The sequence below is a fragment of the Hyperolius riggenbachi genome, chromosome 3 (assembly GCF_040937935.1).
Source record: "Hyperolius riggenbachi isolate aHypRig1 chromosome 3, aHypRig1.pri, whole genome shotgun sequence".
NCBI classification, from domain to species: domain Eukaryota; kingdom Metazoa; phylum Chordata; class Amphibia; order Anura; family Hyperoliidae; genus Hyperolius; species Hyperolius riggenbachi.
The window spans coordinates 127,462,292-127,486,099 of record NC_090648.1 but is presented as its reverse complement, the minus strand read 5'-3'; the positions used below and the strand labels follow the sequence as shown (position 1 = coordinate 127,486,099).

The 23,808-nt window shown below is 48.7% G+C and overlaps 1 protein-coding gene across 3 annotated transcripts in view; it reads right to left on the bottom strand.

The window, feature by feature from the left end:
• ADD2 (adducin 2) overlaps positions 1 to 23,808 on the bottom strand; it is a 150,775-nt gene that overhangs the window by 102,289 nt on the left and 24,678 nt on the right. The window contains exon 1 of one of the 3 annotated variants that reach the window (XM_068274911.1): positions 1,548 to 1,576. The exons of the other annotated variants lie outside the window; for them this stretch is intronic. The gene's annotated coding sequence lies outside the window, so the exon portion shown is untranslated. Of the gene's footprint in view, positions 1 to 1,547; positions 1,577 to 23,808 lie in introns of those variants that run through there. 3 annotated transcript variants of the gene reach the window in all.

Sequence of the window (23,808 nt, the reverse complement as noted above, 5' to 3'; positions counted from 1 at the left end):
TCCCACTGTGAACCTAGCCTAAAATAATGTTCTTGTTATGAGGCAGGTCTGGAAGCAGGCTCTGTTGACCCAGCTACAGGTGGTTAGCGTGGGCTCTCCCAGGGCGTGGAGTCTAAGCGGCCACTAGTCTTCACCAGTGCACCCCGCAAGGGATGATGGGCCGCTACTCCTAGTGAGCAACAGACTACTTTTCTGCCTAGTGGCTGCCCCTGGGATTGCCCTACCGGTAACCGAGAAGGACAGGAGATGCTGCTGAGTGGAGTAGTCCAGTACTTGCTGAGAATGAGCAGTAGCCGTAATCAAGAAAACAAGCCAGGAGTCTGGGCAGGCGGCAGACAGCAGAGGTCGAGGTCACAAGCCAGAGATCAGGGCAGGCAGATATCGGCAGAAGTCGAAGTCACAAGCCAAAGGTCGGGGCAGGCAGAAAACCGTGTAGGTCGAGGTCACGGGCTGGGTTCACAGCAGGAATCAACAGGAATAAATGCTAGGGTTCACCAAACAACTGTTAGCCAAGCTGTCAGAACGAGCAGCACTGCAGTTGAGGGCAGTGTTGCTTATATACTGGTATCTATCTGGATTGGCGCCAAAAATCATGCATTAAGCATGCACAGTGGGAGGCGCAAGTTTCTATGCATGCGCACATGTCATGGTATAAGTGCGCCAGTCTTTGCGCAAGCACACAACACCTAATGCGCATGCACGAACAGCGTGATGCTGTAGGGCATAGGAGGCAGGACAAGGCAATAAGGCCGAGCATGTTCCTGCAAACACGCACTGAACCACTGAAGGACGCCAGAGAGGTGAGTGTAACAGTTGTATTAAAACCTAATTGAAAAGTTACCTCCTCATAGCGGAGGTGTAACCAAGGTGAAATAGTTTTGTGAATCAACCTCCCAGTGTTCAGTTTTTGCAGCCTGTGTGCATCTTCAGACATCAGGGCTGTACTGAAATTTGCATGTCATCGCAGCTTATGTTGCCCAAAGGCTTGCTGGCTTAGACACTTGAACATGCATCTACTGTGCTTCCCCTGACGAGTTCCCCCAGGAGAGTTTGGGACAGTCCAGCTGTAACTTGGATGTTACATATTTAGTGGATTTGCTTCCTTATTCACTATGTGCTATTTGACCTGTTTGTGAAGAGGTAGCAGGGCCTGGAATTCATACATGTAAAAGGAGTGCAGCAGTAATTGAGCACCAGAGATAGCCACTAGTAAAATATTAGTAAAATTACCGATATTCTACTTTTAGGCTTTATGTAATTACAGTAATACATTTTTTCCCTATATGTTACTATCACCTAATCTGACCCCATTGTCACATGAACCCTCCCTCTATGAATTCCTTACCCTCAACTGCGCCCCCCCCCCCCCCCAACCACTACCACTGATGCCTAACCCTAGCTGACTCCCCCAACCAATGCCTAACTCTAATCAACTCCTTTAACCAATGCTTAAAGTAAACCTCCGGACTAAAAATCTACTCAGCAGAACTGAAAAGGCTTGGTGTTTCTTTAACAGTTTCACAGCATAAGAACTTTGTTTTTCTTACCAAAGCTTTTTTTCCCTGATGCTGTGTAGAGCATGATGGGATTTCCTATGTTGTTATTCACGTTGCCTAGCAACTGGGAGTGGTGCTCAGGACATAGGACAGTTGGAACTGTGTCTCATGCTCCCTGTCACCTCCTTTCAACCAAAAAGATGGCTGCCATCATGAAATCACAAACATTTGCCTGTTCTTTTTAAACAGTGTGGGTAAGAGATTATATTACCTATATATTTTAATTAACATAACTAATGTAACTTAATGACAGTATGTTTGTTTAGCTGGAGTTCCTCTTTAACCCTAACCATTCCCTCTACTGATGCCTAACCCCAACTGTCCCCTCGCCACAATTTCCGCCGATATCCATGCTGCCTTTGCCACTCTTAACATGTATGCCCGGCGGCCCCTATGTTATTGGGTGCTAGAAGTGTGTGTGTGGGGGGGGGGGATTTGAGCACTGCCATAGGCGCCCGTGTTAATAACCTCATTTAGCGGTTATAGGGGGGACGCTCACTATACAAACTGAGGCAACAAATCGTGGGTGTAGACTGTGAACAATGAAGACCGGGAGAATGATTCAAGGAGAGAAATTTCGAGAGATTTAGGCCTCCTTTCAAATAGGGTTTCTCCTGATTCTCTCACTCTCCATCTGCCAAGCTCGGATTAGTGAATAATGGCGCACAGAGCCTATGCATAAAAATGGCGCCACATTGAAAAGATACGCGTATCGCAATTTATCGTTAGTACTGCATAATAATGGCGCACAGGGAAAAAAATAAGAAAAACGGCACACACTAATGTTATTTTTAAATAGCACCGTTCATGTGCCAAACAGCAGACGTTATTGCGCACAGTATTTAACTGCAAAATGGTGAATGGATTTAATGTAACACTGTCAAGGTTAGGGTTAGGCACCACCAGGGGAGATTTAGGGTTAGGCACCACCAGGGAGGTCTTAGAGTTAGGCACCTCCAGAGGGGTGCTTAGGGTTAGGCACCTCCAGAGGGGTGGTTAGGGTTAGGCACCACCAGGGGGTGCTTAGGGTTAGGCACCACCAGGGGGGTGGTTAGGGTTAGGCACCACCAGGGGGGGTTTAGGGGTTAGGGATAGGTACAGAGAGGGTTCTGTGTGTTAACACTAAATAACGATAAGGCTTTAACATTAAATAGCAATAAGCAACAAACGGATTAGCGGCAACACCGTGCGCCATTATTCGCAGGCGCCATTTTCAGATGGATCCCCCTGCCGCCATCCACACTGCACACCCATCGCCTCAGGTCACACACTCTGCCGTCTCTATCACGCAGAGCTCTGTAAGCCGGTCAGGAGGTGCTTTCATTGGCTCCTGACCCTGTGATCAATGTAAGCCAATGGGAGTTGCTTACATTGATGATAGGGTCAGGAGCCAATTCAATTGGCTCCTGACTGGCTCACAGAGGTCTGCCATCATAGGGAGACAGCAACGAGATCAGCAGGAGCGACGAGATCGTGCAGCAGCAGTGATGTGAAATATACCCCCTGGCAGGAATAACAGCATCAAAACAGGGTGTAGATTCCAATCACCACCATCCAGCAGCAGTTAATGTATGTAACCACAGTACTACCGATAACCTTAAATGCGCAACATGCGGTACTCTGCTGGCATTGGCACCGGAAATATTACTGAGCGCTGCCATGTCCATTTATTGAGCCTCTGTATGTATGAGTGCACAAAAGGTTAATCATTTGTGCCGTATGGAATTTTGAAATGACCACTTCAGCTCCTACTCCCAGTTTGAACTATTTAAAGTCGAACACTCGCAATCCAGCGCAGGAGACTTGAGCGCAGCTGGCGCCACCATAGACCGTAATAGGAATTACAGCTATAGCGGTGCACAGTGAGTAACTTCGGGCACCGTCAGAAGACGGAGCTGAAGTTACTTTTATAACACTGTAATTCAGCCTCCAGCAACAGCTGGAAGCCGAATTACATCATTCCCCACCATCCACGTCGACCTAGAGGGGGAATAGTAATGAACGTAACCGGGAACTTGTGCAGCAGCAGGATAAGCCATACCGGCTGTATCCTGCGCCCAAGTCTCCCGGCAGCTAATCTTCTCGTACTCATTTAAAGTCCCAATAAGGGCAATGAGCTTTGATCCCTCCCTCTATCTACCTATCTGAACAAGGATAGACAAAATATTGTCTTAAAGTGAACCTCCAGACTAAAAAACGACTCAGCAGCACTGAAAAGGCCTGGTGTTTCTTTAACAGTTTCACAGCATCAGAACTTTGTTTCTCTTATACAAGCCTCATTTTCAGCTGCACAGAAGAAAACTGCCCGGGCAGTTTTCCCCTTATGCTGTGCAAAGCATGATGGGATTTCTGATGTTGTTGTTCTCGTTCTGCTGTTTTGGTGCAATTTTTTTTTTTTTTTTTACATTTTGAATTTGACATTTGAAGCCTAGTGTGTGCAGCTGGGAGGGGTTATCAGTACACAGGACAGTTGGAACTGTGTCTCATGCTCCCTATGACCTCCTTTCAACCAAAAAGATGGCTGCCCCCATGACAAAGATGGCAGCCCCCATGAATCACAAACATTTGCCTGTTCTTTTAAAACAGGGTGGGTAAAAGATTATATTACCTATCTAGTCTAATTAACATAACTAATGTAACTTAATAACAGTATGTTTGTTTATGCTGAAGTTCCCCTTTATGCAACAATAACATTGTTTTAAAAGATCCTGCAAAGTACACAGCTATTTTTCTATACCCACAGGAGCTCTTATATCACCTATAGCAATCAAAAAACACAGGAGGGTTTTGAAAAACACAGCAATAAATAATGAAAATAGTTGAATAAGCTTGCAAAATTCTAGGTGGTCAACAAATGCTGGTAAAAAAAAGTAATTCTTGGGTGAATTTAAAATGTAAGATTTAAGACTCAGCCTGACATCTTGGCACAGATCTCTGCCCAGAAGCAGCGGCATGGGCTGTATTTCTCAATCTGGAAATGTCTTGAGTGTAATGGTGTTTACAAACCAGTAAAAGCCAGTTAATGTGGTGTATTCAGATGAAAGCAATGAATCAAGGGAGCTGTCCACAGTGCTGAAAGCAGAGTATGTGAGCAGACAAAATGTCACTACACTGTGTAATGGGATGGACATTGTGAGGACGATATAAAGGACTGACAAAACTGGCCTAACAAAACCGCTACAAGAAACTGGAACAAAAGGACCTCGCTAAATCAAGCTATTGGACCACTAAAAAGGGCAAATCATCACCAGTCTCATGGAAACGCGGGATAGGTTTAAGATGGGAAGCTACTGAAATAAAGCATACTAACCACTTCTATCTAATCTACAGCAGAGCAGCTGATCTGCAGTGGGGGACCTGAAACCTGTGTCTATGCTGTCACCTTGTTTCATTGGGCTGCCAGTTCAGTTTATACACTGTGGAATTATGGTGCATTTCTTCAGTTCAGGTCTGCTCAGATGTGGCATGATGGGACATGAGAGTGACATCTCCTGACCGACCAATTGTACTGTGGCGTTTGTCACCTCACTACTAGGATGGTCTCTGTGAGTGCCTGGATGGAACTGGCCTATCACTGTATTAAATAAATTTTCAACAGAACTCAGTTTCTTTACTTTATTAGCCTGAGGAGGGTCTTAATGAAATTAAAGGCCTGACGAAGGGCTATTACAGCCCGAAACAAAATAGTGTTGTTGCCTGAATATGTTATCTTAAACAACTCCAAGCCATTTTATGGCTGTGTTTCTGATCCTCATGGAAATATTCAATGGTCAGTTTTTAGAATATACTACTAATTGAAGACATTATATGTGGTTCCTATGAAGATCTGTTGATGATCAAGAATTTCCAAAACTTTTTGTAATTTCTGTATAATAAATAATTGAACATTTTTTTGGGACTGCAGCTATCTTTTGCGGTTTCTAACAAGTTAAAGTATACTCCTTATAGAAACAAGTATGATGGTAGTGACCAGAAACACTGCTGATCCACAAAACGCTAGTGGTTTTTGAAGCAGATTTTTAGAGCGATTCTAGGCATGTTTAGAGATGTTCTAAAGATGCCTAGCGTTTTTTGGAGCATTTTTGTGTAGCAGATTTCATATATTGTAACAGTAAAGCTGTTACTGAACAGCTACTGTAACAAAAACACCTGGAAAACCGCTCTGATCTAGCGTTTTTCAGAGCGGTTTTCCACTTTCCTATACTTAATATTGAGGCAGAAATGCCTCAGAAATTTAAAAAATGCTCCAGCCCCTGAGTTTGTGTTTGTGGAAAAAAACAAACCGCTTGATGTGCACCAGCCCATTGAAATACATTACCCAAGCGGTTTTCAAACTGCTAGCATTTTCAAAAACGTTCACGAACTGCTCTGGTGTGCACCAACCTATAGAAACACAAGGCCTATATTATATCCTTTGCCCCAAGCTACTTCTTCCTTTGTTCTGAAAGGGACTTGAGCACCTCTCATGGGTAAGCCTTGAGACTCCGACCAGTACTGCAAAGTACTTAAAGATGCATACCTTTCTGTAGCTTGTGCTCTCCAATTTCATTTGATGCCTGAATCACCATTCTACGCCAAATAGTTTTCGTTCGATTTCAATTTAAAAATCGCGGCTGCCATCTTGGCTATGCTATAACCTCCAGGTCACCCCTGTCTTCTCTGTTAGAGAAGTGCATCACTGAATGAAGCAGGAAGAGGAAGTGACACGCATGGCCATTGCAAGAGGCTCCTCCAGAGGGGTCATAGCACAACTTTGTTGGAAGTAGTCTGGCTTAAAAGCATGCCCATGAGAGGTGCTCGGAGTCCAATGAAGGAGCAGGTTTAGAGGACAAGGCTGGATTTATACTTTTTGTGCCCCTAAGCCAATAATGCTGTGGCTCCCCTTTCTTGTGCAGCAGCACCCTCCATTTCCATGTGCGGCTCCCTCTTCCATGTGTATCATCCATGTACAGCATATCCTTTCTTTCATGAACAGCTCCCTTGAGCATATGTTTCCCTTTTTCATGTATTGCTCCCCATTCTCAGCAGCCCCTTTCATATGTAGCAACCCCTCTTTCATGTTCAGGTGCTCCCTTGGGCTGCAGCCGCCCAAGGCTCTGGCATTTGTGGCATTTTCAAAAATCAGGCCCTGTTAGCAGAATACATTAACCCTTTTAGGACCGCACTATTAGAAATCTACTTCATGTTTGTGGACGTGAATTTTTGAGCGGATCTGCTGTCCCTGCACCCTGCCAATCAGAGGGACCGATGCAATGAAACTCTACAATGTGTCAGAAACGCGATGTAGATTTAGCGCGGTCCCAAAGTGCATAAATCAAATGTGAAGTGTCCTAAAAAAACGCGTTAATCACTTTTGGAGAGGGAAGACTCTTTATCCTATAGAACCTTCCAAACCTTAACAGTCTTCTCTCTGTGTCCTCGGTCCACCGATGTCCACCGTTGAAATTCTGCGCCTTTGTGAGTCCTCAGATAGCTTTGGAAGCACTCATATCCCCGAGTGATTCCAAATACAGGCACATCCTACTGAGCAAGCGTGAGCTGGAACTTGTGTGCACAGTATGGGTCCTCAGCAAGTACTTGGGGATGCCAGTAAGTCCGAAGCCTTCCTGAGGACTTCCAAAGGTGTATCGACCAGTTGGTTGAATGCCTTCAACAGTGGGACAGTGGTAGACCGAGGGCATGTTGAGAGGATCAGGAGGTCTCTATGGGATGCAGGGCCTTCCCTCTCCATCAGTATTTAAAGAGGAACTCCAGTGAAAATAATGTTATGAAAAAAAAAGTGTTTCATTATTACAATAGTTACATAAAAATGATTGTCAGTGTTTTCCCATTGTAAAAGCTTTCCTCTCCCTGATTTACATTCTGACATTTACATTCTGACATTTACCACATGGTGACATTTTTACTGCTAGCAGGTGATGTCTGTGAAAGGAGAAGCTGCTTGCTTTTTTGGCATTTGGAAATAGCTGTTATGTCCCACAATGCAACAAGGCTCCCACAGTGTGATGTAAGAGCCATGGTGCTGACATCACACTGTGGGAGGAGTTTCACCACAATATCAGCCATACAGAGCCACCTGATAATCCGTTTGTGAAAAGGAAAAGATTTCTCATTGGGAAGGGGGTATCAGTTACTGATTGGAATTAAGTTCAGTTCTTGGTCATGGTTTCTCTTTAACATTTATTTTTCAGTTGCATCAGTTTTACTTGTAAAACTTATCAGACTCTGTGTATATATGTAACTAATCTCCCAATGAGGAGAGCTAGGCTTGTTTTCACCTTCTCCAATAGAGAAACACTGTGGACTGGGGAAAAGAATTATAATACAAAAGAAATCTAAAGGTAAGGAGAAGTATCCTGCACTTTGCAAGAAACTTCTATATGAACTATATAGGTTAACAAATAAGGTTTTTGGCTTTACCATATATAAGGGAGGGCGGTTGGTTGCAAGTAATCTTGGAAACAGTGCATCCACTTTAACGTGGAGATTTCCTTTAAATGCTCAATGTGCACAGTCATATTTAATAGCAGCCAACTCCAGCAAAGTAATGCGGGCAGCGCAATTACACGTGAAATAGCTTTAGAATGTACATCTTAATGTGCTCAGCCAGAGCTAGATTGCATTCGTTACTGGAGCCTCTGTCTAATTCCATTTGTTAAAGATTGGATTGCCAAATGGAAAATTAAATTTCCCTGAAGTAACTGAATGAGTTCCAGAAAGGTTATCAGAATGCGTGGGGACATGGGCACAGTATGTGGTATGAGGACATGGACACAGACACTACCCCTCTGGTGTGGGGACTCTCCTTCTGGAGTGGGAACACGGCACAGACTCTCTCTGGAGTGGGGACACGTGGCAGACTCTCTCTCTCTCTGGAGTGGGGACACAGGGGCAGACTCTCTCTCTCTCTCTCTCTGGAGTGGGGACACGTGGCAGACTCTCTCTCTCTGGAGTGGGGACACAGGGGCAGACTCTCTCTCTCTCTGGAGTGGGGATACAGGGGCAGACTCTCTCTCTCTCTCTCTGGAGTGGGGACACGTGGCAGACTCTCTCTCTCTCTCTGGAGTGGGGACACGTGGCAGACTCTCTCTCTCTGAAGTGGGGACACAGGGGCAGACTCTCTCTCTCTCTGGAGTGGGGATACAGGGGCAGACTCTCTCTCTCTCTCTCTCTCTGGAGTGGGGACACGTGGCAGACTCTCTCTCTGGAGTGGGGACACAGGGGCAACCTCTCTCTCTCTCTCTCTGGAGTGGAGACACGTGGCAGACTCTCTCTCTCTGGAGTGGGGACACGTGGCAGACTCTCTCTCTCTGGAGTGGGGACACAGGGGCAGACTCTCTCTCTCTCTGGAGTGGGGACACGTGGCAGACTCTCTCTCTCTGGAGTGGGGACACGTGGCAGACTCTCTCTCTCTGGAGTGGGGACACGTGGCAGACTCTCTCTCTCTGGAGTGGGGACACAGGGGCAGACTCTCTCTCTCTCTGGAGTGGGAACACAGGGGCAGACTCTCTCTCTCTCTCTCTGGAGTGGGGACACGTGGCAGACTCTCTCTCTCTGGAGTGGGGACACAGGGGCAGACTCTCTCTCTCTCTCTGGAGTAGGAACACAGGGGCAGACTCTCTCTCTCTCTCTCTCTGGAGTGGGGACACGTGGCAGACTCTCTCTCTCTGGAGTGGGGATACAGGGGCAGACTCTCTCTCTCTCTCTCTCTCTCTCTCTCTCTGGAGTGGGGACACGTGGCAGACTCTCTCTCTCTGGAGTGGGGACACAGGGGCAGACTCTCTCTCTCTCTGGAGTGGGGACACGTGGCAGACTCTCTCTCTCTGGAGTGGGGACACGTGGCAGACTCTCTCTCTCTGGAGTGGGGACACGTGGCAGACTCTCTCTCTCTGGAGTGGGGACACAGGGGCAGACTCTCTCTCTCTCTGGAGTGGGAACACAGGGGCAGACTCTCTCTCTCTCTCTCTGGAGTGGGGACACGTGGCAGACTCTCTCTCTCTGGAGTGGGGACACAGGGGCAGACTCTCTCTCTCTCTCTGGAGTAGGAACACAGGGGCAGACTCTCTCTCTCTCTCTCTCTGGAGTGGGGACACGTGGCAGACTCTCTCTCTCTGGAGTGGGGATACAGGGGCAGACTCTCTCTCTCTCTCTCTCTCTCTCTCTGGAGTGGGGACACGTGGCAGACTCTCTCTCTGGAGTGGGGACACAGGGGCAGACTCTCTCTCTCTGGAGTGGGGACACGTGGCAGACTCCCTCTCTCTGGAGTGGAGACACGTGGCAGACTCTCTCTCTCTGGAGTGGGGACACGTGGCAGACTCTCTCTCTCTGGAGTGGGGACACAGGGGCAGACTCTCTCTCTCTCTGGAGTGGGAACACAGGGGCAGACTCTCTCTCTCTCTCTCTCTGGAGTGGGGACACGTGGCAGACTCACTCTCTCTGGAGTGGGGACACAGGGGCAGACTCTCTCTCTCTCTGGAGTGGGAACACAGGGGCAGACTCTCTCTCTCTCTCTGGAGTGGGGACACGTGGCAGACTCTCTCTCTCTGGAGTGGGGACACAGGGGCAGACTCTCTCTCTCTCTCTGGAGTGGGGATACAGGGGCAGACTCTCTCTCTCTCTCTGGAGTGGGGACACAGGGGCAACCTCTCTCTCTCTCTCTGGAGTGGAGACACGTGGCAGACTCTCTCTCTCTGGAGTGGGGACACAGGGGCAGACTCTCTCTCTCTCTCTCTGGAGTGGAAACACAGGGGCAGACCCTCTCTCTCTCTCTCTGGAGTGGGGACACGTGGCAGACTCTCTCTCTCTGGAGTGGGGACACAGGGGCAGACTCTCTCTCTCTGGAGTGGGGACACAGGGGCAGACTCTCTCTCTCTCTGGAGTGGAAACACAGGGGCAGACCCTCTCTCTCTCTCTCTGGAGTGGGGACACGTGGCAGACTCTCTCTCTCTGGAGTGGGGACACAGGGGCAGACTCTCTCTCTCTCTCTGGAGTGGGGATACAGGGGCAGACTCTCTCTCTCTCTCTCTCTCTGGAGTGGGGACACGTGGCAGACTCTCTCTCTGGAGTGGGGACACAGGGGCAACCTCTCTCTCTCTCTCTGGAGTGGAGACACGTGGCAGACTCTCTCTCTCTGGAGTGGGGACACAGGGGCAGACTCTCTCTCTCTGGAGTGGGGACATGTGGCAGACTCTCTCTCTCTCTGGCGTGGGGACACGTGGCAGACTCTCTCTCTCTGGAGTAGGGACACGGGGCAGACTCACTCTCTCTGGAGTGGGGGCACAGGCACAGACTCTCTCTCTGGAGTGGAGATGTGGGCACAGACTCTCTCTCTCTCTCTCTCTCTCTCTCTCTCTCTCTCTCTCTCTCTCTCTCTGGAGTGGGAACACAGAAACAGACTGTCTCTCTCTCTCTGGAGTGGGGACACGGACTCTCTTCAGTGGGGGCACAGACACAGTCTCTCTCTCTGGAGTGGGGACACAGACACAGACTCTCTCTCTGGAGTGGGGACACAGACAAAGACTGTCTCTCTCTCTCTGGAGTGGGTACACAAGCACTCTCTCTCTCTCTCTCTGGAGTGGGGACATGGGCACACACGCTCTCTCGCTCTCTCTCTCTGGAGTGGGGACACGGGCACAGACTCTCTCTAGATTCCACATCAGGACACTCTCCGTCTCATAGAAATAGATGTTTTCTGAAGGAACTAATTGGTAAATACAAGCGGAATGAATAATGCAGCAATTGCATTTCCTGCTGTCATTGTGCCAGCTGAACACTAGTGAAGCAGAATTAACTCTGTCCTCTCGGGAAAGCATTACTGTATGCTAGCATTTCACATTCCAATCTTGGCAATGTTAGATGGCCATTTTTTTTTACACCTCTTGCAATAACAACAAACAGACCACTAGTGAAATGTATTAAAAAGTGGGCATGGTCCATGGTAGGGGCTCTGCAGCTATGGCATACTAAGTTACACCGGCCCTTCTTGTGCCCCATGTGACTTAAAGGGAACCTAAACTGAGAAGGCTATGGATTTTTCCTTTTAAACAATACCAGTTGCCTGGTAGTCCTGCTGATCTCTAAGGCTGTAGTAGTGGCCAAATCACACATCTGAAACAAGCATGCAGCTAATCCAGTCTGACTTCGGTCAGAGCACCTGATCTGCTGGCTTGTTGAGGGGCTGTGGCTAAAAGCATTAGAGACACAGGATCAGCAGGAGAGTCAGGCAACTGGTATTACTTTAAAAGGAAAAATCCACATCCTTCTCAGTTTAGGTTCCCTTTAACCACAGACGGTTATACTATATTACATGGGGTAATCCTGACAGCAGAATTAATTTGCAGATGTATTTCCATACCTCTTTACCAGTTTAATGCCCTATGCTCTGCTGTTAAGATTAGGTGACATTTTGCGCATGAGGTTAATGATCATATTTAGATTACATGAAGTCTGTACTATGGGAGGTATATCATCAGCAATGACAGAGAAAAGCATTTCCTACTTAAAAGAGACCCTTTATTTTTATTTTCGCTACAGGTCCTCTTTAACCTTTTGCGGACCGATGCAAGTAAATCCTACGCCGTACTTGTGGCTGCTCTAGTCTGATGCGGCGTAGGATCTATACGCCACCCACCGTTTCCGTTCCAGACGCAATCGTGTGCACCAAAGAGGGGGGATTAAGCTGTCATATGACAGCTGCCATCTCCCCTGACCGATCAGAAGCCATAGCGTATGGTTCCTGGTCACTACCATCGCCAGCGGATCATAGTGATCCCTGTTACTAGTGCAGCGGTGGGGGGGGAGAGGATCCACTCACCTTCCTGCCGTTCCCCCGGCGATCCCCTCCGCTCTGGCCGGCATCCCCGCTTGCTCTGACGTAAGTCCCGGGTCCCGGCTTGCTGACATCCTCAAGCCGCGACCTGGAATTTAGCATCAGTACGAGCGGGGATGCCGGCCAGAGTGGAGGGGTCCACAGTGGCTCATCGCTGGAGCCTGAGAGGTGAGTAAATGCTGCTGGCTACAGGGAGGACATCTGGATACAAGTGTTGGGCGAACAGTGTTCGCCACTGTTCGGGTTCTGCAGAACATCACCCTGTTCGTGTGATGTTCGAGTTCGGCCGAACACCTAATGGTGTTCGGCCAAACCGTTCGGCCACATGGCCGAACTAAGAGCGCATGGCCGAACGTTCCCCGAACGTTCGGCTAGCGCTGTAATTGGCCGAACGGGTCACGTGGTTCGGACCCGAACGCACTCTGCTTGGCCGAACTGTCACGTGGTTCGGGTAAATAAATACCCGAACCACGTCATATCTCCGCCATTTGTCTGTGGGTTTAGCTTTGGGTAGGCAGGCAGGGTAGTTCGCGCTCCAGCCACGCTAGCCAGGGTCCCCCCAGTCATTGTGTCGCTGCTGGGAATAGTAGTACACCGCTCGCTCAGCCACACTATATAGCATTCTGTTTACTGCCACTCTGTGTACCCCGCTCAGCCACACTATATAGCATTCTGTTTACTGTTCTGTGTCTGCTAGGAATAGTAGTACACCGCTCGCTCAGCCACACTATATAGCATTCTGTTTACTGCCACTCTGTGTACCTCGCTCAGCCACACTATATAGCATTTTGTTTACTGCCACTCTGTGTCTGCTGGGAATAGTAGTACACTGCTCGCTCAGCCACACTATATAGCATTCTGTTTACTGCCACTCTGTGTACCTCGCTCTGCCACACTATATAGCATTCTGTTTACTGCCACTCTGTGTCTGCTGGGAATAGTAGTACAACGCTCGCTCAGCCACACTATATAGCATTGTGTTTACTGCCACTCTGTGTACCTCGCTCAGCCACACTATATAGCATTCTGTTTACTGCCACTCTGTGTCTGCTGGGAATAGTAGTACACCGCTTGCTCAGCCACACTATATAGCATTGTGTTTACTGCCACTCTGTGTACCTCGCTCAGCCACACTATATAGCATTGTGTTTACTGCCACTCTGTGTACCTCGCTCAGCCACACTATATAGCATTCTCTTTACTGCTACTCTGTGTCTGCTGGGAATAGTAGTACACCGCTCGCTCAGCCACACTATATAGCATTGTGTTTACTGCCACTCTGTGTACCTCGCTCAGCCACACTTTATAGCATTCTGTTTACTGCCACTCTGTGTACCTCGCTCAGCCACACTATATAGCATTCTGTTTACTGCCACTCTGTGTCTGCTGGGAATAGTAGTACACCGCTCGCTCAGCCACACTATATAGCATTCTGTTTACTGCCACTCTGTGTACCTCGCTCAGCCACAGTATATAGCATTGTGTTTACTGCCACTTTGTGTCTGCTGGGAATAGTAGTACACCGCTCGCTCAGCCACACTATATAGCATTGTGTTTACTGCCACTCTGTGTACCTCGCTCAGCCACACTATATAGCATTGTGTTTACTGCCACTCTGTGTACCTTGCTCAGCCACACTATATAGCATTGTGTTTACTGCCACTCTGTGTACCTCGCTCAGCCACACTATATAGCATTGTGTTTACTGCCACTCTGTGTACCTCGCTCAGCCACACTATATAGCATTCTGTTTACTGCCACTCTGTGTCTGCTGGGAATAGTAGTACACCGCTCGCTCAGCCACACTTTATAGCATTGTGTTTACTGACACTCTGTGTACCTCGCTCAGCCACACTATATAGCATTCTGTTTACTGACACTCTGTGTCTGCTGGGAATAGTAGTACACCGCTCGCTCAGCCACACTATATAGCATTCTGTTTACTGCCACTCTGTGTACCTCGCTCAGCCACACTATATAGCATTGTGTTTACTGCCACTTTGTGTCTGCTGGGAATAGTAGTACACCGCTCGCTCAGCCACACTATATAGCATTGTGTTTACTGCCACTCTGTGTACCTTGCTCAGCCACAGTATATAGCATTGTGTTTACTGCCACTTTGTGTCTGCTGGGAATAGTAGTACACCGCTCGCTCAGCCACACTATATAGCATTGTGTTTACTGCCACTCTGTGTACCTCGCTCAGCCACACTATATAGCATTCTGTTTACTACCACTCTGTGTCTGCTGGGAATAGTAGTACACCGCTCGCTCAGCCACACTATATAGCATTCTGTTTACTGCCACTCTGTGTACCTCGCTCAGCCACAATATATAGCATTGTGTTTACTGCCACTTTGTGTCTGCTGGGAATAGTAGTACACCGCTCGCTCAGCCACACTATATAGCATTATGTTTACTGCCACTCTGTGTACCTCGCTCAGCCACACTATATAGCATTGTGTTTACTGCCACTCTGTGTCTGCTGGGAATAGTAGTACACCGCTCGCTCAGCCACACTATATAGCATTGTGTTTACTGCCACTCTGTGTACCTTGCTCAGCCACACTATATAGCATTGGGTTTACTGCCACTCTGTGTCTGCTGGGAACAGTAGTACACCGCTCACCCGCCACTGTATAGCATTGTGCTCTGTGTCGCTGCTGGGAATAGTGGTACACCGCTCACCCGCCACTGTATAGCATTGTGCTCTGTGTCGCTGCTGGGAATAGTGGTACACCGCTCACCCACCACTGTATAGCATTTCTGTACTGCCACTGTACTGCTGCCAGTCAGCGTGTACTTTAAGGATAAGTGAAATGAGGAAGAAATCCGGTGAAAGAGGGAGGGGCAAGGGAAGAGGTGTTTCCCCTGACGGTTCACGTACAGGCCACAGGGGAGCACCCAAGAAAACCCACTCAATACCGCCCATGTTGTCCAGGACAACAACCCTCACAAATCCAAAAGAACAGGACCAGATAATTACTTGGATGACCTCTCAAGCTTCCAGCAGTGGGTTAAGCAGCACCAGCACATCACGCACGAGGTCCGAGTCCTCAGCCAGTTACAAGGAGCCAGTGGGCACAAAGCTGACACAAGCGGCAGCGACACCACGCACACAACTGCCAGATAACCAGTCTGATGAATTACCTCAGGACACAATGGGGTATTCGCAGGAGCTATTCCCAGCCCAACAAACTTCCACCTTTCAAAGGTCAATGGAGGAACAGCCAGAAATGTTGTGCCCGGATTCACAACCATTAACTGTGGGAAATGCACCGCGCACTGAAATACAAGGCGAGTCCGAGGAGGACTCGGAAACCCAAATCCCAGAGCAAGTTGGGCAGGAGGGGTTGCAATTGCAGGAGGTCGGCCGACAAGATCTGGAAGACGACGTTGGAGTGAGCTGCGCAGAGGTTGTTCTGGGGAGCTCTACTCCACGGCGGCGGCCCCCCACAATGACATATGACGAGTTTCAGGAGATGGAAGAGGAGGGTATGGACAATGTGGACATAGACCCAGATTTTTTTTGTGAACGAGAACATCGCCGTCGTAGCAGCAGCACAGATGAGTCTGTTGAAGAACCCACTGCTGCACGAGTTCGCCTTGTGATACAAGGTAGGCGGCGCGCAATTTCAGGCACCACAAGCGTGGAAGTTCAAGTGAGAGGCAAAAGAGGCGCAAACAGAAATCGCCAGCAAGGCAGGTGCTCCAAAGTCTGGGCTTTCTTTGAAGACTGCACTGAGGATGGTACTATGGCGATTTGCAAGGTGTGCAAGACCCGCCTGAGCAGGGGGAAAAGTATTAACAACCTCTCCACCACCAGCATGAGCCGCCACATGCTATCCAAACATCCCACTCTGTGGGCAAACGCGGCAGGACAGGGTACCAGCAACACTGCCTCCCTTGGGGTCACCAGACTCACCACCAGACCCGCCTCAGCAGCAGCAGTAGCCCAGCCATTGCGTGGTTCACAACATTCACAAACATCAGACGCTGACACTGTCACTTTCCGGAGTAGTGCTCTTGAGGTCTCCCAGTGTTCATCAAACACAACAACCAACAGCCCTTCAGTGTGCAGCCCTACGATTCAGTTGTCTGTCTCGGAGATGTTTGATCGCAAGAGGAAATTGCCAGCAAATGACCCCCGGGCCGTGGCAGTACAGCCAGCATAGCCAAGCTTCTGGCCTGCGAAATGCTGCCATATCGAGTGGTGGAGACAAACAGCTTCAAGGGCATGATGTCAGTGGCCATCCCACGTTACGTGGTTCCCAGCCGCTACCACTTTGCGCGCTCTGCAGTGCCTGAGTTGCATGAGCACGTGGTCAGCAAAATAACCCAAAGCTTGAAGAATGCCGTTGCCTGCAAGGTTCACCTCACCACTGACACCTGGACGAGTGCATTCGGCCAGGGTCGATACATCTCCCTTACCGCGCACTGGGTGAACCTTGTGGAGCCTGGCAGCGATTCCTCACCTGCTACGGCGCGGGTGTTGCCCACGCCGCAAACAGCTGCACCGCCGTCCCTCCCACTGGATAACAACAGCAGCACCTACCTCTCTGACTCCTTCTCCTCCAACGCATCTCAAAGCTGTACCTCATCCGGAAACGCTAACCCAGCAGCAGTAGGATCATGGAAGCAGTGCAGCACAGCTGTTGGCATGCGTCAGCAAGCGTTGCTGAAGCTGATCTGCCTTGGGGATAAGCAGCACACAGGGGAGGAAATTTGGAGGGGAATAAAGGAACAGACGGATTTGTGGCTGGCACCGCTGGACCTGAAACCGGGCATGGTTGTGTGTGATAATGGGAGTAATCTCATTCGCGCTTTAAGGTTGGCTAAGCTGACACACATCCCTTGCCTGGCGCACGTGATGAACCTAGTAGTTCAGCGGTTCCTGAGGACATACCCAGGCGTGGCCGATCTTCTGTTGAAGGTGCGACGAGTGGCCAAACATTGCAGAAATTCCAGTACTGCTTCGGGGGCACTCGCCAAGATGCAGGAGCGCTTCAATCTCCCCCACCATCGCTTGCTGTGTGATGTCCCTATGCGCTGAAATTCTACGCTGCACATGCTAGCCCGCTTTTGTGAGCAGAAGAGTGCAGTGGTCCAGTACATGACGGCACAGTACCGAGGCGCATCCGGACAGCTGCCAAGCTTCTGTGGATCCGATTGGGCCAACATGTTGGACCTCTGCCAAGTCCTCCAAAATTTTGAGCAATCCACGTTGCTTGTGAGCAGTGACAACTCTTCAGTCAGCATTACCATACCACTGCTGTGTTTACTGAAGAGGTCAATGTTGAAAATCAAGGAAACAGCTGTCATGATGCAACTGGGGGAATTTGAAGGAGAAAACAATCAGCGTGATGGTACCAACATCAGGCCATCCGCATCAGGAAACGCTGGCCCCAGCAGCTATGACGAAGAAGAGGAGGAGGAACAGCTGGAGTTGGAGCAGGAATTTCCTGCCACCACTGACGAGGGCCAGAGCGGTGCACGTTGGACTTCCACAATTCAGCGCGAATGGTCAGCAGAAGCAGACCAGGAAGAAGGCGACGACTATGATGCATCACAACAACTATCACAACGCTCACAAGAGGATGATGAGGATTCTGGCAGGACTCTGGCACACATGGCTCAATTCATGCTAGACTGCATTGAACGCGACCCATGCATTGTGCGCATTCTGGACAACACCAATTACTGGGTTTATACGCTTCTGGATCCACGGTACAAACACAATGTTCCAAAACTGCTTAAAGAAAGAGTCAGACAGGTCAAAATGGAAGAATACCAGAAGGCCCTTGTGGAGACTTTAGAGAGGAGATTGACATCCTCCCCCTCCTCTAGCCAGTTGTACGCCGACAGACTGACTTCCGCAAACCCAGGACGACCAGGAGGGCAGCAAACAACACAAGCCGCAGCTAGTGCCCAAAAGGGAATGGTATCGGCAGTGTCCTTGGAGTGGGAAAATTTTATGACACCCATGCAGCAGCCCACAGAACAGCAAGCGTGCAGATCCACCTTCAACACCGATCGCCTGGAGAAGATGGTCAAGGACTACATGTCAGATGGCGTAGCTGTGTTGAACAATCCATCTGCACCCTTCAACTATTGGGTATCGAAGCTAGACACCTGGCACGAACTGGCAATGTACGCAATAGAGGTGCTGGCTTGCCCGCCAGCCAGCGTTATGTCGGAACGCTGTTTCAGTGCTGCCGGAGGCATCGTCACAGATCGGCGTATCCGCCTCTCCACAGAAAATGCAGACCGTCTGACTCAAATTAAAATGAATCAATCCTGGATTGGAAACGACTACGCAACACTCCTGGACCCCAACCAAGTAACATGAACAATGACCATCTGTGATGGGTTAGCGTTTCCGGTCCCTGTTTATTGAACCTCTTATCTGTATTACATTTATGACTGCATGACGGCAAAAAGCATTGCTATATCCGCACGCTATTTGTCCTCATGCAAGGCCGGGGAAGCTGTGTCTCAAAAAGCGTGGCCTTCTCCTCCTGCGCCTCCTCCTGTTCCATCACGTGTGCTGCTGCTGCTGCTGCTGGGTTAGCATTTCCGGTCCCTGTTTATTGAACCTCTCATCTTTATTACATTTATGACTGCATGGCGGAAAAAAGCATGCTATCCGCACGCTTCTTGTCCTCATGCAAGGCCTGGGTTGTTGTGTCTCAAAGCGTGGCCTTCTCCTCCTGCGCCTCCTCCTGTTCCATCACGTGTGCTGCTGCTGCTGCTGGGTTAGCGTTTCCGGTCCCTGTTTATTGAACCTCTCATCTTTATTACATTTATGACTGCATGGCGGCAAAAAGCATTGCTATATCCGCACGCTATTTGTCCTCATGCAAGGCCTGGGATGCTGTGTCTCAAAAAGCGTGGCCTTCTCCTCCTGCGCCTCCTCCTGTTCCATCACGTGTTCTGCTGCTTGTGCTGGGTTAGCGTTACCGGTCCCTTTTCCTGGAACCTCTTCTCTGTATTACATTTATGTAGTGGCGTAGCTAAGGAGCTGTGGGCCCTGATGCAAGTTTTACAATGGGGCCCCCCAAGCACTCTATACATAACAATTGATATGGCGCACCAAAATCTGCCAATAGCAACAACAGTGTCAGAGGTGCAAGAAGGGAATGGGGAACAGCTTATTAAAGATTACCACTATTCAAAGTATCTATAGAAGTGATTATTATGAGCACAGGACCAATAGAGAGCTAATACTGTAGTTGAGAGAGGGCCCTTCGGGGCCCCTTTGGCCCAAGGGCCCCGATGCGGTCGCTACCTCTGCACCCCCTATTGCTACGCCCCTGCATTTATGACTGCATGGCGACAAAAAGCATGTTACCTGTGCAAAGAAACATGACATTTTCCACATTTAAAAGACAGTTTTTCCTTTGGAACTTTACAATCAATTTTCTCAAAAACTATAAGCTCTTTTTCAAATATTTTTTTTCCTCTTGTACCCACTCCCAAGGTGCACATACCCTGCAAATTTGGGGTATGTAGCATGTAAGGAAGCTTTACAAAGCACGAAAGTACGGGTCCCCATTGACTTCCATTATGTTCGGAGTTCGGCGCGAACACCCGAACATCGCGGCGATGTTCGGCGAACGTTCACGAACCCGAACGTCTAGGTGTTCGCCCAACACTACTGGATACAGGGGGGACACCATGCCCAGCAACCAAAAGTGGGGATCTGGCTGCCTGACCTCCCCAAATGCACCCCCCCCCCCCCCGCACGCAAAATCACCTGGTGCTAGGCAGCTGGTCCCCAAAATGGTTAAGTTCTGCCTTTGCCTGTGTTAAAGGGAACCTGAAATATCTTAAAAACAAACACACACACACATAAAAACGGCCTTCTACCAGCTCCCTGAAGCCTTCCTGTGCCAGCGCCGGTACTCAACGATCTTCCAGTCCCCCACCGCAGCTCAGTTTCAATCCTGTGAGTTGATGGCCATGCGCGTACTCGTAGAGAAAATCTCTACTTTGCATGATGATCCTGGTGATGGGAGCACGAACGAGGACATGCACGGCCAGGGCCACGCAAGTGCAATGGCTGTCAACTTGCAAGTCCGCAGTAATGAACCTCAGCCATGGCGGTGGGATCAGAGGTTCCTTTAGTGACTGCATAGGCACAGGGCGGCTGCAGGGTGCTGATAGAAGCCCCAGGTAAGTGAAACTTTGTTTTAAGGTATTTCAGGTTCCCTTCAAAGTCATGTACTAACTGGGAAGAAGAAAATATATGGACTGGCTAAAGACATGACCAATCCGGATACGCATGGCCCTTTTATAAAAAAAAAAAAAAATCTAATAGCGGTAAGTCCTTGATAACTATTATTAAAATACTCTCACCGTAGTTGAAACGAAGTGTATACTGGAGCCTGAAAGTATAGTTTAGCAAATAATTATAAATACGGTTCACACTCCCGGCAGCCAGAACCACCTCCGCGGCCGCGATCCAAACCACTGATCTACGCTAATTAATAATCCTGAGTTCCTCTCATCATTCCTTTTATAAATTTAGTAAAGACATGTACTCCAAACCACAGGTACCAGTTCTCCCAATAGCTGGAGGACAACTCCGTACTGAAATCAAAATAGACATACCTCAGGGCCACATCCTCCCACCTCCTCCAGGTACCTTGCAGCTACAATATCATTACACTCCAGGCAAAGATCTAATTATACCATCTGGCTAACTTACCAGAGTACCCAAATACCCTTTTGCATAAAAAGTGGCTCTCAAAATGCTCAGCTTAAAGAGACTCAGAGATGAATAAAATAAAAGTTTTATACATACCTGGGGCTTCCTCCGGCCCCATCCACATGGATTACTCCAATGCCGCTGTCCTCGGCCTTCTCTATCGCCAGTACCGGGTCCAGTCTTTGACCAGTCAGGGCCAGTCGACTTAAGCACAGTGCCCTCCCTCCATACTGCGCAGGCGCCGGAGAGACGGAGGGAGTCACATGGGTAAAACTGGCCACGACTGGCTGAAGTTACAAGACCCGGTACTGGCAATAGTGAAGGCCAAGGACGGTGACATGGGAGCAATCCATGCGGATGGGGCTGGAGGAAGCCCCAGGTATTTATAAATCTATTATGTTAACTCATCTGTGAGTCTCTTTAAAGAGGAACTGTAGTGAAAATAAAATCATGAATAAATATGTTTACAATATTAATTTATAGTCAGTCAGTGTTTGCCCATTGGAAACACTCCCTGACTTACTGACTCTTCCCGATTTACATTGTGAAATATATCACAGATGGTGACATCTTTAGTCCTGCAGGCTGATCTGTACGGAATGTTCGTTTATGGAGAGGGAGATCTTGCTTGCTTGGCAGTTGAAAAAAAAAAGAAGTGTCCTGCACAGTAGGAGAAAATCTCCTACTGCGCATGCACAGGGCGCTCCCGGTGGCGGAAGCGTGATCAAGTACGAGTGTGGCCGGGGCCGCACGGGGCGGCTGCAGGGGGCTGGTAGAAGCCCCAGGTAAGTGAAACTTTTTTTTTCCACTGTTTACTTTTAGTTCGTTTTAAAGGAACACTATCGATTAACATGTTTATTTTACCCTGGGAAGATAGATCCTGAAGTGCTAGCAAATAATGATGTATACAATTCACTTGCTTATCTCTTTTGTTTACTGTATCAAATTTATTTCACTCTAAACGGACAGCAGTCTGCTCTAATCAGACGGCAGAGTGAGCCATGAGGGGAGGGGGAATTCCCACACGGTGCATCATTTAACCCTGTGTGTGAGTGAAAGTCCTGTGTCCTGTGTCTCTGACTGAAGTGTCTGAAGAGAGCAGAGGAAATGTAACTTGTTATAAACATTTGTAATTGTTTATGACACCACAGCTTTTCATACTTTTTTTTTTTGCTTTCAGGGAAAAATACTCTGTAGTCTGATATGCAAAAAACAACACTGGCTGTGCATTGAAGCAGACACCCCTTTTGAGAATGATTTGTCCCAATAGAGCTAAATCATACAAACAATGAAATAAAGCTTTTGCCTCTGATATTTAATGTAAAAAGTAGAAAAATGTTTACACAGCTACTTAGTCATTATTAGAGTTGGGCCGAACGGTTCGCCGGCGAACCTGGTTCGCGCGAACCTAGGTGGTTCGCGTGCGGGTACCGCACGCGAACTTTATTGCGGAAAAGTTCGCCCCATTGCGGTTCGCCCCATAATGCACTGAGGGTCAACTTTGACCCTCTACATCACAGTCAGCAGGCCCAGTGTAGCCAATTAGGCTACACTAGCCCCTGGAGCCCCACCCCCCCTTATATAGGCAGGCAGCGGCGGCCGTGGCCACTCGTGTGCCTGCATTAGTTAGAGTAGGGCGAGCTACTGCAGTCTCTCATAGGGAAAGATTAGTTAGCCTTAGCTTGTCCCTGGCTGCATACCTGTTCATTGATCCTGCCACTGCATACCTGTTCATTGATCCTGCCACTGCATACCTGTTCATTGATCCTGCCACTGCATACCTGTTCATTGATCCTGCCACTGCATACCTGTTCATTGATCCTGCCACTGCATACCTGTTCATTGATCCTGCCACTGCATACCTGTTCAGTGATCCTGCCACTGCATACCTGTTCAGTGATCCTGCCACTGCATACCTGTTCATTGATCCTGCCACTGCATACCTGTTCATTGATCCTGCCACTGCATACCTGTTCAGTGATCCTGCCACTGCATACCTGTTCAGTGATCCTGCCACTGCATACCTGTTCATTGATCCTGCCACTGCATACCTGTTCATTGATCCTGCCACTGCATACCTGTTCATTGATCCTGCCACTGCATACCTGTTCATTGATCCTGCCACTGCATACCTGTTCAGTGATCCTGCCACTGCATACCTGTTCAGTGATCCTGCCACTGCATACCTGTTCATTGATCCTGCCACTGCATACCTGTTCATTGATCCTGCCACTGCATACCTGTTCATTGATCCTGCCACTGCATACCTGTTCATTGATCCTGCCACTGCATACCTGTTCATTGATCCTGCCACTGCATACCTGTTCATTGATCCTGCCACTGCATACCTGTTCAGTGATCCTGCCACTGCATACCTGTTCATTGATCCTGCCACTGCATACCTGTTCTGTGAACCCACCACTGCATACCTGTTCTGTTCAGTGGACCCGCCACTGTATACCTGTTTAGTGAACCCGCCACTGCATACCTGTTCTGTTCAGTGGACCCGCCACTGTATACCTGTTCAGTGAACCCGCCACTGCATACCTGTTCTGTTCAGTGGAGTTTGGTGTGTCAGTGTGAAGCAGTACCTTAATTACACTCCCTGATTGATGTATACACATGCAAGATGTTTTAAAGCACTTTAGGCCTGTCATTTAGCATTCAATGTGATTTCTGCCCTTAAAACGCTGCTTTGCGTCAAATCCAGATTT